The sequence below is a fragment of the Terrapene carolina genome, unplaced genomic scaffold (genome assembly GCF_002925995.2).
Source record: "Terrapene carolina triunguis isolate 2854851 unplaced genomic scaffold, T_m_triunguis-2.0 Scaffold89, whole genome shotgun sequence".
In the NCBI taxonomy this organism is placed as follows: domain Eukaryota; kingdom Metazoa; phylum Chordata; order Testudines; family Emydidae; genus Terrapene; species Terrapene triunguis.
Genome location: NW_020664440.1, coordinates 20209917 through 20223526, shown reverse-complemented (window position 1 = coordinate 20223526; position 13610 = coordinate 20209917).

Genomic DNA, 13610 nt, shown 5'->3' with positions numbered 1-13610 from the left:
TTTTTTTTTTTTTTTTTTTTTTTTTTGCAAAAGTGGGCATTTGCTCTTGCCAATTTGATCAGTTGGCAAGAGCAAACGGGACAAATGCCAAGTTTTGTCAAAAAAGTGGGGTGCAGTGTGGAGGAACGTGGGGGGAGCAGTGAGAGGAGATGCCAGCCCTGTACTGGGGATGGGGAGAGGCAGCATTCCAGGATGCGGGGGGCTAACAAGGTTCCAGCGACTCGGGGGGGGGGAGAGGGGAGGGCAAGTGGCTGGGGGTGTCCCGTTTTCGCTTTGGGAAATATGGTCACCCTGTTTGTAGGCCACCTTTAAGGCTGTGCTTTCCTCCTCCGCCTTGTTCAGTTTAAGCGTGGGGGTGAAAGGTCTGGTTTTACACATCCTGACAGCGCTGATACAGGATATGCAGTCAGCAGCCTGCTGCAATCAGAGTTGCCGTTGAGCACTTTGAAGGCCCGCCCCTTTTCCCCATTAATTGAATGTAAGCCCTTTGGTACTTCTCACTCTTTCATCTCTCTTGGAATGAGATGTAAGGCTATTAAGGGAAAGAGACCAGGCAAGCACAATGCTAGCAATAATCTGTGTCAGGCTGCAGGGATGATATGCAAGAGACTAGGGATGAGATAGAGAGTGTTTTTTTTAACTCTTAGATCAAACGCCAAAGAGTGGCTATTAATGTTTGTCAAAAGGCAAATATGGAGCTTTAAGAGTGACAGGCAGATTGTGAAAAAGCCTGGAAAAGTTATATAAAAAAGCTCATTTGCACCAAAATGCCACAACATATCGATAGCAACTGCTACATACTTAACTGCGGGATACAGCAATCTCCTTTAAATAAGTGCCTGTTATTGGTTTCAGCGTGCAATGGAAGTGTGCAATATTAGTACAGGATTCAAAGTGCTGGTATGCTAAAAAATACACCGGCTGTCTGAGAACTGCCAGCTAATATTAAACTAAAATAAGAAAAACTCAAAATAAAAAGATCAGAGGATAATTATTTCAATGCAGATTTGTACCCGCAGCAATTACTGCTTGGATTTGCTATGACTTGTAGGTGAAATTGTTCAATCTGTGCTAAAAAATGCAGACTCAAATGTTAACATTTAAAACATTAGTGTTAAACTTCATTAAAAACCCTGACAGTCGTTCTGTATCTTTTTTTTTTCAGGAAGGAGTCTGCAGTAATGCTGCGATAATCATACTTAGCACTTATATAGCATGTTACATATTTAAAAGCAAGTTATAAAATTAGCTAATTAATGCACACAGCACCGCTGTGAAGTACTGCAGTTGAGACTGTTGCACTATCTTTGTCTGACTGAGGCAGAGGTATTGAGGTCATTTTATTTTTTCAAATGTGTTAGGGACTTAAAAACATATTTAGGCACCTAAATAAATGCCTGGTTATCAGTGGTTCTGAGCAACTGCACGGGTCAACATTTTTCATCAAAACATTTTTTGGTGAAAAATGGCTTTTGGATTCTGGTTGAAATTTTCCATTTTGTTGATAAAAAACTGGAAATGGAAAAGTATTTAGTAACTTTTTTTTTTGGTTTCAGATAAAAATGTTCAGGTTTCATTTTACCAAAACTTTTATTGACAATGTTTTTCAAAAGCCTGTTTTATTTTATTTTATTTCATTTGTTTGTCAAAAACAAACAAATGAAAACAAAGCCAAAAGAGTTGTGCAGGAAATGTTGAAAAATGCACTAACATTTTTTAATACAAGAGGCTTTTTTGTTTTGTTTTGTTTTGTTTTGACCAGCTCACAGAACAACACTAGAAATCAAAAGGAGTTGCAGGTTCTCAACACCTCTACAAATCAGGCCACTAATACTGGTATATAAAATAAGCTCCCCCACATCTTCCTTCCTCATTTGTTTGGGTCCAGGAGAGCTGCCCCATCTGTTTCAGTTTAATCACGGCCTAAATAACTTTCCTAAGGCTGCACAGTCAGTGACAGAGTTGGGATCAGTTCCTGCCTTCCAGCCCTAAAACAAGTCTACCCTAGCAAGGCTAGCTAGGTAGACTGAAAAGTACTGGACAAGCTATCAGGGAATAGCTAGAGTGCTGTGAATTTTGGTGGGCTCCTGTGTCTTATTCAAGCTGCCTACTTGTTCAAGTCTGCTCTCAAGGGATGTATTTTAAGCCTGAAAACCACATTTCCCTGTTTCTTCGGTATACATCAGACACATATGGGCTCCCTTGTGCTGGATGGCTGTCATATCCCCCAGTGCCGAGTGAGGTTGTACAAGCTCTGCATTCGGCCTTGAACGGGGTTATTCTGAGCTGGGATCAATAAATAGCCCCGTAGCAGCTCTGTTTTCTCACTCATATCCTTCCTGCAGACATTCGAAACGGAACACCCCAAGCCACCTCTGAAGAAGAGCTGAGTCTTTGCCCAACATTGTTGAAAATTCTAACAGGAGGCCCAAGATATGGGGACAAGGGTGAAATCCTGGCCCCATTCAAGTCAATGGCAAAACTCCCATTGACACGGCCAGGGTTTAACCCTTACAGCTTATTTCACTATTCTGTTTGTTTATAAGATACTCTTCTCACACTCCAGCCCACACAAAATTGTTCTCTACCTGTGGGCAACATACAGGGAGATGCACCTGCACACGGAAAGGATTCAGGGCTTTCATTAGACTTCCTTGTAAACAGCTGGGCTATATTCAAAGCATCTTACCAGCCAGTTCCACTGTCTATATTCAAAGATATTGATATAAGATATAAAAAAAACCAGCCCGACACTGACTTGATTGCTGTGAAAACTAGCCATCATGCTATGAAACTAGGCATGATTTTAAACATTATGATCCAACTGATAATATTTTAGCTCTATTTCTATTTCGTGTCATTCCATATAATTTTTTCTGGTACAAAGCTGGGTCAGTTTTGCATATGTCCAATCAATTTTACATAACATGTGCACTATATTTGGACACATCGATAGGAAACATATGCTTGCTTTCATTTCGGCATGGCATAGTGTTATTAAAATGGAAATGCAGGGCTTGGGATCCGACTGCAACATATGTTTAAAAATGAAAGATAATTCCTTACTTGTAACTACCAGAAGAACTCCGAGCTTTTGACTCCAAGTATAATTACCATGAGACCTTAACAGCTTAATTCACTAGGAAATTACATGGTTATTTTTTGTTCTATAAAAGGTAAAGAGGTAACATTTAATTTACCGGGTACTGCATAATCCTATAATTACTCGGTAATTTCCATGTCGTCACACAATAAAAGCAGGGGCCTTTCCGTGGCCCAGATATGACATGATGAAAAGTCTAACTCTATTCAGTATTGTCAGGAAAATCAGGGGATTTCTTTTCCTTCCCTAGAATCTGAATTTAGTGCCTAGGAAAATGAAGGATCAAACAGGGCTGACCTCAGGGAGAACAACAAACTTTTACAAGTGCACCTCACTCCTGACCGGCTGCACTACCTGCTGTTCTCGTCCTGATTCCACACCGAGCTCTTCCAGTGCATCTCACTTCTGACCTGCAGCAACTCTTACACTCCAAGTGTCCTAGCAGGTTTATTATGACCCCTATATTTCACCCGTGGGAACTGACCAATATATCTTACCAAACATGCAGCAGAGATATGGCGAATATATGCATTTTCTTCACCTGGAATTAATCACACAGAGATCCTCAGCACCACTCAAGATTAAGACCTTAGTATGAAATTCATTCCAGCGCAGAGGGTCAACATGAGACCTCATGCTCCACTGAAGTCCCATGGAGTGAACTGTGCAAAGCAAATAAAGTTAGGAAAGGAGCACACATTTACAGGACTAAAAGTTGCACCTGCAGTTTATTTATTTTATCCTAGCCAGTGCAAACTAACTAACTAACTAAACGAGGCTATTAATCTTCAAGTTTCAGGGTATCAAGTGAGCAGTAGCTGGTGTCCCCATATCACGGGGCAGTATTGCACAACTGGCTGTGTACATTATGGTGGATCCCCGCCTTCCTCTGAAGAACTGACAGGGTCTCTCTCCAATCTCTATCTTGCTCTTATCTGGCCTTCACAATGTTGCTATAAGACAGTACCTGCTAAGAGATGGTATTACAGAATGGTAAAGGATTTCTAGGGTGCACAATTCACACAAATCAGAACACTGATTAAATGATGTATTTATTCTGTCCACATACTATAGACATCTACTAAAATTGCTCTTGACACAATAGCCCATAACAGCTGTGGTCTAATACTTTAATAATCCATGAGTAAAGGTCCCAGAGTGCCCATTGACATTACAGCCATTAAGGTCCAGCATGTCAATAATAATACACAGTATTCAAACTCAGCTTCTTGCTTGTTTATGTGTGTGTACACTCTATTATTTAATCCTACATAATGTATTTCCAAGCCACATCAGTTAGTTTTCTCTGATCATAGGGGTTAATACGACAAACATTCACAAAGGTGACTGCTGCATGCATCAATATGAGGAGTGCTTCCTGCTGGTGGATTTTCTGTGGTCTCCTTGGTCTTACACGCAATCACAATAGCTTATCTAGCTCACAACAATAACATTCCCACTGTGTTAATTTCTGTTGCATTTTCTATACACATGTTCAGAAGATTCTCCTCTTCATGGATGTTACTGGTCCAAAGATCTAGGCTCCTTCATCAGAAAAGGAGATGTTTTGTCTGGGCATATGAAATGGGAAAATATATATATATGTGTGTGTGTGTGTGCTGCTACTAATACCTTACATTTCCCTAGTGGCTTCTATCCTGAAAGATCCCAAGGAATTTTATAAACTAAATACACAAGAATCATTTCACCCACCAATGACATACAGCCACCTCTGGGGCAGAATATGGTAGCTGCTTAGCAGTGTGTAATAACATCATACAACAATTTGGGACAGGAAGTGAACATGCCACTATTCCATTTGAAAAAAAGAATGAGTGGTATAAGTTAATTAAAAACCACCTTAAACTCAACCAAATTAGATGGCAATGTAATGAGAGCTCAATTTGGGGAATAAACTGCTCAATAGCATAGGAGTGGGTACAGGGAGTCTCTGTAATAAGACCTGACTCCAGCGTGCTCAGGTACTGCCCCGTGGCTGATATGGATTGTTATACACCATGAACTCACCTCCATACACAGCAGATATGAGCTGCCTTTTTAAACACACTGATGTCTTGATATCAGACCCCTGCTCTAGCCCAGCACAACAAGATGACTATCTAAGGGATTTAAATCAGAACTTTAATAGTGACTATTTTCTCTTTTGGAGGGATTAACCCACCTTTTTTTTAACCTTCATTTTGCTTAGTCTCCATGCTGAGCTGACCCACCCTTCCAAAAGTGCTTGTTGATATTGGTCGAACGCAGTCATGAGCCAGGGACACGCCCTTCTCCTCCTTCCTTCCTCTTCTTGAGCACGCTGCCTCTGCAAGCCTCCCCACCCACACCTTCCCTACATTGCCTGCTGATAAATGGTCCAGTACCGAATGCTGGTTGCCCGCACAGGGGGACTCAGCCTGAACTTCCAAACACAAGTGGTTTGTTCTGGCATATTTTGAAACCCTAATAAGTGTCAAGAGATGTGTGTGACGTTGATCCGGGAGCCAGAGCATTCAGCATGGCTGCTCTTTCTGGTTAAATTGATGGATTGCCTAAGCTGGCAGATCCTTAAGAGGTAGCGAGAAGGTGTAAATGACATGCAGCCACCATATCATGTAATGGAGTGCCACCTTAACACATCATATTCCCTGGCTGCAAAGCAACCAGGACCACCTCAGGAAGATACTGCTGGCAGAGGTGACATTCAGCAACACCTGCTTGAGTGTGATGTGAAAGTCAGGGAAGTCATTCCCAGGCCCAGAACATCCATCCTCACAGTACATTAAACCCTCCCATTCCAACTGGCTAAGGTGAACTACACCTGCTCCTCCCCTGGGGCTGGGCCATCAAGTTCTGCAGGAGGAAGGCTGGGGCAGAGAGGAGGGGAGCAGGGATCAGAGCTATGCAGAGCCTTGAAGGTGCAGCGCAGGAGAAGGGGCCGGGGGCAGACAATGAAGAGAAATCAGTGAAGAAGAGATATGGACAACAGAGGAAGATGAAAAGGCTACAGTCAGTCCAAGGGCCAGATTCAGCAGCGGACTAGGCTACCTCCAGGCAAATTGGCCTCTCTGATGGGAAATCCACCAGGGAGGAAGGTAGAGAGAGACCATGACCTCTATTGGTCCCACTGGCTGGGAATGGTTGGAGGAGGGGGCGCTGGGAGGTGTGCACTCTCAGTATATTCCCTCAGCTGTACTTGTAAATTGCCTACCTTCCAGGGAAGGTTGTTATCATATTACTGCTTCCCTTTGCTCAGAATGCAGGGGGTCACCTTGGTGTATGGAGGTGTAATTTTGCACCTTCCTGGGCCAGCTTCAGTGATTCTGGCCCTGGAGGTTGCATGCGTTCTTCTATGCACCCAGGTTTTTATACCATGCCCATCACTGTGGTATCTCTATATACAAAGGAATCCAGACAGGCATAAAGAAGCACCACTAACATGGAAGGAGGAAGACACAGGCAAAGTCAGAAAGTTGCCCAAGACCTCCCAGGCTTTTGGGATGTGGATCATCTAATCAGCTTCTAAATTTTGCAGGATCAAATCAAGCCTGGTGCAGAAAGAAATCTGGTCCGTTGCTTTGCTGCCTGACAATATGCATCATCTGAGATACGTCGGATGACCCACAGCGAGTTCAAAGTGAGCTGTGACTTGCTGCTCCTCGATCCAGTGCTGGAATGGGAGGAAGACAGAGCAAGCTTTCCAAAAGGACTGGAGCAAACTGTAGTACTCCGCAGCTGCCAGGGAGTTCCAGGGGAAGAGAGACACGTTCTGTAGCTGACCTGTGCAGTCGCTGCCACAGCAGAAGCTCCTGCACAAAAGGGAGAAAGATCTGTTTGGCTACTCCATGACACCGGCGTTAAAAGAGAAAGATTGCTCAGCTCAGCCAAGCGAGAAATCTTTTGCATTTTCCCAGAGTATTTTTCATGACTTGTTTAACCCTACGATTAACCCTGGGCCAGGCATCTGGAGCCTGGCTTGCTGGGGAAGGAAGGATGGGGGATATTGCCTATTTCATCCTCAGAGACAATAAAGGCCACACAAAGACATGCTAAAGTAAGCAGCCCATTCTTAGAATTAAGAGAATGATGCCGCAATGCAGGAAGCCTGAACTGGCTGCCAGAGGTTGCAGCAAAGTTTGGGAAAGCTGCGGAAAACTTCCTAGTGACATTGAGACAGCTCACTGGGGGACTGGGGAAGGGATTTAAACAGAGTTTACTAGAGGTGACAGAGGTGTAAAGTGCTGTATGCAAAATCTAAGGCATGGCCCTGAGCTTGTGCTCAGTTATACTGGTGTAAACCCAAAATATTCCCACTGAAGTTGATGGAGTTCATTCAGATTTATACTGGTGTCAGTGCATGTGCAAATCGATGAACTGTCCAATTCCAGGTGCCGTTGAAATAATCTACTCTTTTTATTACTATTATTTATTTGTATTATCATAGCGCCCAGGAGCCCCAGTCATGGACCAGGACGCCATTGTGCTAGGTGCTGTACAAACACAGAACAAAAGGCAGCCCCTGCCTCAAAGAGTGCACAAGACAACAGACGAACACAGACAGACCCAAGAGGGGAGTACAAAGAGACAAGGAGACAACATTGGGCAGCATGATCAGCAGTGGTATCAGTTCTACTATTGTCAATTTTGTTGTAGGCTTCCCAGGAAAGGGGAGCGTTGAGGAGGTTTAGGAGGAAGATAAGGGATGGATTTTGTGGAGGTTTACAGGGAGCGCCTCCCAGGTATAAGGGGCAATGTGGGAGAGAGCACAAAGGTGCTTGTTTGAACATATGATAAGTGGGTGATGGAGGCTGGTGCCATGAGCCAATTGGAGGCAGGAGTTGACATGGTGCTAGTAAATGAGAGATGAGATGATAGGCAAAGTGGAGATAGGCCACGAAGGGCCTTGAAAGTGAAGACATCAAATGTAGCTTACATTCGATACAGCAGAGAAGAAGGGGCCAGTGGAGGTATGCAAAGAGTGATGCCCAGCAGTCAGTGGTACTCCTGAAGGTCAAATGCTGTAAACTCCAGGCAAGAACGTCTCTTCTTTCATGGTTTTTAGCCGACATCCTGCATTTGCCCACTGGCCACAGAATGATTTTATTGTACATCACCAGCACTTGGTCACATTTCTCCAGTCTAATATTGCTGCTTACTGAGGTGGCGGGGATTGCAGCCAGGGCCGGCTCCAGCATTTCTGCCGCCCCAAGCAAAAAAAAAAAAAAAGCCGCGATCGCGATCGGCAGCGGCAATTAGAAAAAAAAAAAAAAGCCGCGATCGGCGGCGGCAGTACAGCGGCAGGTCCTTTGCTCCTAGAGGGAGTGAGGGACCTGCCGCCCCCGAATTGCCTCAGGTGCCGCCCCTCTCCCTTGGCCGCCCCAAGCACCTGCTTGTTCAGCTGGTGCCTGGAGCCGGCCCTGATTGCAGCTGGCTCCGCACTCCAGCTATAATAGAACTAGTTGTTGGTTGAATAGCATAGTTGCAAATATGAGAGTAGAATGTCTGGCAGTCTTCTTCTGCAGTGTGTGTACACTGAAGTCACATTGCAGCTATCCTCCTCTTTACTGGAAATTTCGACATCCTCAATCACTGCCCGCACCACTGCTTTTCTCTTCCTGGGATGGCAGCAGCATTGGGACATGAAGTGATTCTATCTCCCTCACCCCTTGCACCATTGCCCATAGGCCAGGCATTTTTCTTTCTGCCTTTTGTTTTGCTTTCTGGACCGTGATGTCTGCAATCTTGGTTGGTGTTTGTCTGTTCTGTCACCTGGTTTCCTTTAGCTCGAGCCTGCGTATTTGTTCTGCACTTGTGTCTGTCATTGTTTTGATCCATTACCTAAGATATCTAGATAGACGAACCACCTACCAGTAGTCCTGATCCTAGAGACAGGGCCACTGTTGACTTCAGTGGCCTTTGGATCAGGCTGCAAGCCCCTAATGAATCTGGGTTCCAATATATGAAACACAAAGGTAAGTAAGATTTGGGGTTGTCGCCTCAGGTCTGACTCCTACAAAAAAAGCTTCCCCACGTGTCACCAAGTTAAAGAGGAGAAAAGAACCTTTTTAGAGAGAGGTTTTTTTAATTGTTTACTCTTTGCAAGGAGAAATTGGCTCAGTCATAAAGCTGGCTAAATACTGAGGACAAAATGTCTGTGAATATTCACTCAAAATTATAAGTAAATTCATTTCAATGCAATCCTTTGTGTTCGCCTCCCGCGAGCATTCTAGCAAATGAGTTTACTGGCAGGGAAATTAAAAGAAACAGAAAATGTTAAGTGAATATTAGAGAACATTTACAGTAAGTATTACATTTTGCATTTGTAATTTGGAGCATTTTCACTAGCAACTGGATTCTAAAGAGTTATTGTCACCCAATCAGGGACCAGAAACCTACCACATCCTACACACACAATCAAAACAGCTCAATTGCAAACTTCATATACCACCAATTGCTTGTGAACAAGCTACAGACTGAAAATTATTAATGGAAATTAACTGGAAAATAATTTTAAACAATGAATAAACAACAACAAAAGTAATCTGTTCATGGAAAAATCACAAACAGAAAAGAGGCAAACATCATCTAAATACATGATGCATTACTAATCATTTGTCCAGCTCTATTCTCTCCTATCCAAAATCTCCAAGACCTCTCTGGCTCGCTTCACTAGTCTCTTTCTTTCACTCTCTTACTTTTGCTTCTTTTTCATTTTTCAGTTAGATAAATACAAAGCTTGAAGTGTAACAGTAAAATGCAGTTCATCTGCGGCAATGTCTTGTTCCTGACATTAGTGCATGTCTGTTTATATGCCTAAAAATCATATTGCTAAATTCACGGTCTGTTTCACAGTCCTGAAACTTGTGCATGTGAGAAAAGTGAGAGCTGATCAGGTTGTGTGTGCTCTGTGTATGATAGTGCAATCCGTAAGAGAGAGAGAGTGTGTGTGTGTGCTTGAATGTGCATATCATTTGAACTATTCTCTCCTCATTCCCCTCCACCGGAGGTCTAATTAAAACAAGAATGCACCGGGCTGCCTTTTGCACTGTTTCATCTCCTGATATTTTTATGTTAAACCCACCAAGGAAATCTCCTGAAGGCTTTGAAGTCTTGGGGTGTGTGAATAAAGATGTCACAATGGCACACACACAGTTTCTTAATGAGGACAGAAGGTTTGATGTCGGAACACTTCAGTGCCCAAAGGAAAGAGATTCTCTCCAACAAGCGCGCTCACTCACTTGCTCTGTCTCTGTCTCTCTCTCTTTCCCTCCTTTGCATTCATGCGACAGCCCCTGGTTTGGGTTTGTTTGTTTTCAGAAAGGAGAAAGGGGAAATAGCAGGGAAATGTGGGGGTCGGGATTGGCTTTGAAAATCCTGGTATTGTTAATGATGCTGGGGCTTTATACTTTGCCTTCGTGACTGAGCTGCCAGCCATATCCAGGGCCCTACTGCTGGTCTTTGGAGTCCAGAGCAGGCCACCAGATCCAGACTCTGGGGAAATTCAGAGCCAGATCTGAAGCCAGAATCTCATCTCATAATGTGACGTGGCCGTGAAAAAAGCTAATGCGGTCTTGGGATGCATTAGGCGAGGTATTTCTAGTAGGGATAAGGAGGTGCTGCTTCCGTTATACAAGGCACTGGTGAGACCTCATTTGGAGTACTGTGTGCAGTTCTGGTCTCCAATGTTTAAAAAGGATGAACTCAAACTGGAACGGGTACAGAGAAGGGCCACTAGGATGATCCGAGGAATGGAAAACCTGTCGTATGAAAGGAGACTCGAGGAGCTCGGTTTGTTTACCCTAACCAAAAGAAGGCTGAGGGGGGATATGATTGCTCTCTTTAAATATATCAGAGGGATAAATACCAGGGAGGGAGAGGAATTATTTCAGCTCAGTACTAATGTGGACACGAGAACAAATGGATATAAACTGGCCGTCGGGAAGTTTAGGCTTGACATTAGACGACGGTTTCTAACCGTCAGAGGGGTGAAGTTCTGGAACAGCCTTCCGAGGGAAACAGTGGGGGCGAAAGACCTCTCTGGCTTTAAGATTAAGCTTGATAAGTTTATGGAGGGGATGGTTTGATGGGATAACGTGATTTTAGTCAATAGGTCAATAACGTGCCATCGCAGGTAATTAGTATCAATGGTCAATGTGGGTCTGGCTGGAGAATCTTGCCCACATGCTCGGGGTTCTGCTGATCGCCATATTTGGGGTCGGGAAGGAATTTTCCTCCAGGGTAGATTGGCAGAGGCCCTGGAGGTTTTTCGCCTTCCTCCGCAGCATGGGGCAGGGGTCGCTTGCTGGAGGATTCTCTGCGACTTGAAGTCTTTAAATCATGTTTTGGGGACTTCAACAGCTGAGTCAAGGGAGAGAATTATTCCAGGAGTGGGTGGGTCAGCTTTTGTGGCCTGCATCATGCGGGAGGTCAGACTAGATGATCATAATGGTCCCTTCTGACCTTAAAGTCTATGAGTCTATGAGAATCTCAGTGACAGCAGTGTAAACTTGAAAGAACTCGTTTGAAGTCACTGAGGTTACTCTGGGTTAACTCTGATGTAACCCTGAATGTCATGACTCAAGACCATAAGCCTGAGCCATGACCACAACTCCAAACTCTGGATTTTGAGAACATTTGGATTCAGACCTGATTCCAGGCCCACTTCTGCTATAAACCATATTTTTTGGTTACTCCATAGCTATGTCCAATGGCTTCTCCCCATTACCTCAGGGTACTGATCTGGACCGGTATAAAGAGTCTGATGAATACAAATCAGTAAACACCTAGCAGCACAGCTGCCTCACAAGCTATATAACAAACTGCATTACAGGGTGTGGCTAAGGCAGGGCAGAGCATCCTTTGTAATGGTAGATAAGTCACTGAATCTATTTCCATGAAGCACTTCGGAAAAGAGGGGAGATGGTCACTAGAGATGGGCTATGAGAGCTCCTGCCCCCTCTGAGGGCCATGCCAGGAGTTGGCTCCTCAATCTCTTTCTATCCCTACACATCAAGGCAGGATTCAGCTCAGATATGAGCATTGGCTGCCTCAGAGCATTGCCCCAGCTCTCAGTCTACATGTCCTCCCTCTGAGCACTGCCCTAGGACTTGGCCACTAAGTCCTGATGTTCTCTTTGGTCTTCAAACTTTGCTTGACCTTGAACTTTTGCTTGCTTCAAGCACTCTGCTAGGACTCCTGCCACCTGAGCATCATTATGGAACTCACCTCCTGCCCCTCTGAATACTGTGCAGGAACCTATTCTGTTCTAGTCTATATGGGTTCTTCTACTGCCCTCATCACCGGAATATCTGAGCACCTTCCAGTGGTGCATTCAGCAATCTGACTACCACCTGTCACATGTGGTTTGTTCTCTCTCGCATCCTCTGCCAGGAGGAGAATTATGTGTGCAGTGGATTGTGTTGTTTTGGTACTGTTTTTAGATATGTACATTCGATTCTGTGTCCATGTTAGAAAAGGCACGTCAAAGGAGCGCACCTGGCACTTGGAGAGGAAGGCAGGGAGGTTTGTGATGGTCCTTAGTTCCTGGGGGAGTTCATTTCATAGTCTAGGACCAGCCCCATAGAAAGCTCTGTCTCCTGCACAGATGAGATTCACCCTTATGGTACAAAGTTCCATTGTGCCAGAAGAACAGACTTGTAGAACTCAGTCTACATCCTGGAGCTTTAGGAAATCTTGTCCATGCCCTGGGCCCAGGCCGAGAGCACACTGAAGATAAGGACTGAGACCTTGAACTCTCAAACCCTTTAAACTCTCTCTCTACACGAGGGACAATATGGGGGGTTAGTTTTTTGTTTAGAAGAAAGCATTCTAAGACTGATCCAGTGTCTGCTGAGGCCAATATAGCTCCAGAGGATCTAATCTATGTACAAAGCAAACTCTGGAATTTAAAGCTCAGCAGGTGTCAGTCCCAAAGTGCTGAAATATTTACTTTTGTTTTCACTTGGGAGCTGGATGTATCGACACTGAATGCGCTGCAGCATTTTTCATCTAAGAAACCCTGATGTTTGGACTCTATTATTATTATTTATTTTATTTCAAATTAAATTTTGCATCGACTAACCAACATGGGCTTAGCCTCATGCTTGACAAATGAGACATGAGTCTTTTTCCTCATCAGAAATTCCTGCTAAAAGCCAGTCTCCATTCGGGCCCCTCAGTTGCTGCTAATACATTTTAATAGGGGCACAGGAGCATAATCACATATCCGACTCACATGTTCATTTAATCACAGGCTCAGGGGCTGGCAGCCCTGCTGCTAGGAGGTGTGTGTGTGTGTGTGTAGGGGGTAACTGCAATGGTGCTGTGTGCAATGAATCTGAGAGAATGGGAGATAGGAGGTGGCTAGCCAGGCTTCCAAACAGGGCCGGCTCCAGGCACCAAGCACCCAAGCGGGTGCTTGGGGCGGCACCTGGAGGGGGGCGGCGCGGCGCTCTGGCCGCCGGGGGGAGAGCCGAGCCGAGCCCCAGCCGGGGCTCGCCGCCCTCTC